This window comes from Cibotium barometz, chromosome 27, assembly GCF_041138505.1.
Source record: "Cibotium barometz isolate CiBa-2024 chromosome 27, ASM4113850v1, whole genome shotgun sequence".
In the NCBI taxonomy this organism is placed as follows: Eukaryota; Viridiplantae; Streptophyta; class Polypodiopsida; order Cyatheales; family Cibotiaceae; genus Cibotium; species Cibotium barometz.
In genome coordinates, this window is record NC_141072.1 from 33463083 (window position 1) to 33465723 (window position 2641).

Below are 2641 nucleotides of genomic sequence, written 5' to 3' on the forward strand. Positions count from 1 at the left end.
CTTGCATCCAATGGCTTTCTTGCCTTCAGGCAATTGCACTAAATCCCAAGTCTCATTTCCATATAGTGCATCCATCTCCTCATCCATAGCTTTCTCCCAACACACATTTCCAACAGCCTCATCAATGCATGTGGGCTCAACAACCTGCACAACCTTTGCCATATATGCATAGTGATGTGCCACATAACCATCATAAGTAAACCTCTGCACAGGGCTCTTCACTCTCCTAGATCTTCGCAGCTTTTCATTCATGGCTTCCATAGCCTTCTTTACACCAGGTGTTCTCATAGCTGGGATCCCAAGCTCCTCATCAAGACTCATATCTGAGCCACTAGACTCTCCATCAACATGAGAATGCCCTGCAGAAATGTCAGGCATACCAAGGGGCTCAACCACTTTCTCTTTTCCTTTACGTGATGTAGTAATCACATTTGCAGGACTGGTATTATGACGCAGCCTACCACTCCATGGTCTATCAACAGACACACTAGATGAGGACTCTCCTGGTCCACTCAAAGACTGTGATTGCTGACTTGCATTCTGTGCAACCACACTTCCACTCACATCAGCCCCAATAGCTTCTTTTTCAGCAGCATACCAGCTGCTCATCTCATCAAAGACAACATCCCTGCTTACCCTCAACTCACGTGTAGCAGGGTTATAACACCTGTATCCCTTTTGCTCAAGGGAATATCCAATAAACACACATTTTTCAGCTTTCGGATCCAGCTTAGTTCTCAGCTCATCTGGCACATGCACATATGCAATACATCCAAAGACTTTCAGATGAGACAAATCTGGTTTTCTGCCAGTAAACCTCTCCTCTGGCATGTATGGCTACAGTTGGAGTCCTGTTCATGATGTATACTGCTGTAGAAACAGCCTCAGCCCAATAGCAATGCAGCATATTCTTCTCTTCCATCAATGCTCGCGCAATCTCAGCAATGTGCCTGTTTTTCCGCTCAGCAACTCCATTTTGCTGCGGAGTGTATCTGCATGTAAACTGTCTCCGAATACCATTCTTCTTCAAGAATTCAGAAAACTCATTGGAGAAGTACTCTCCCCCTCCATCTGACCTTAGGCACTTTACATATTTCCCTGTTTGCTTTTCAACCAAAACTCTGAAATTCTGAAAGTGAGTGAACACCTCACTCTTCTCCTTCATGAAATATACCCACACTTTCCTTGTGTGGTCATCAATGAAAGTCACATAGTACCTGCAGCCTCCCATAGATATGGTCTTTGTAGGACCCCATACATCTGAATGCACAATATCTAGTGCATTTCTGCTCACATATCTGTTACGTGGAAACACATGCTTTGTTTGCTTCCCAAATTGGCATGCTTCACATATTTTCTGCATACCTTCAACTTTAAATTTTGGCAGCCCTGTCACAATTCCTTTTGTCTGCATAGACTTCAATCTCTGCACATTTACATGTCCAATTCTTTTATGCCATATGTCTGTGTCTGCAACAACTCCTGAACCATTTGCAAACATTGCAGCACTCATTTCAGGCATGTCTACATTCAACGTAAACATTCTGCCCACTCTATTGCCTTTTGCAACCAACATGCACTTGTCTTTGAAATCTTCAACATAACACCCATCAGAACCTGCAAACCCTGCTCAATCATCTGGCCAACTGAAACCAGATTCTTTGTTATGTTCGGTACATGAAGTACATCTGCAAGGTACTTCACTTTGCCATCCTGCATAGACAATGGCACGTCTCTCCAATGTGGGCAATTGGATGAGCAGTGTCATCCCCTATTTCCACAAAACCTGGTCTTTCCGGGTTTTTCATCTCCTTGAACCACTCCCCATGACTCGTCATGTGGTTCGAAGCGCCTGAATCCACATACCATACATTATCTTTTTGTGCTGCATCAACATTTTCAGACATGGCATTCACAACATGCTGCATAACAAACAACCTTTCATTATCCTCATTATTTCTGCTTGAGGATGCATAGTTGTTTTGCTGCACTTTCCCATTTTGCATGTCAGCCTGCTTCTTATAACATTCTGACTGCACATGTCCAGGCTTACCACAATAATAGCATTCACGTGCATCATTATATTGCCTTTGCCAATTTCCACGGCCTCTTTGACTCCCCCTGCCTCTGAATTTGCCTCTTCCACCTGCGTGTTGTTGTTGTTGTTGATTCTGGGACTGTTGTTGCTGCTACTGCTGCTGGCCATAATTCTGATTACCTGTTCGGCCACCTCCTTGACCGCGTCCACGGCCTCCTCTACCTCGTCCTCTTCCTGAACTCGTGTAGAAAGCCTGTTGCTCTGAACTGTTTTTGCTTTGTGAAGACTGTTGGTCTTCACCCAAGCTCTTCTCTTCGATAATCAGCATAGACACCAAATCTGTAAAGTTGGGAATGTTTTCCCGAGTCTGAATAGACATCTTAAACGCCTTGTGTTGTGGCCCAAGACCACGTAGACAGACTTCCACCTTGTCATCATCATCTACTGACACACCAATAGATGCAAGGGATTCCACAATACCCTTTATCTTCAACGCATAGTCATTCACAGACATGCTCTTTTTCTCCACAGTATGAAGTTCATTCTTCAACTGTATCTTACGTGCCTTGGTATTTGTTTCATAAAGCTTTACCAAGGTGTCCC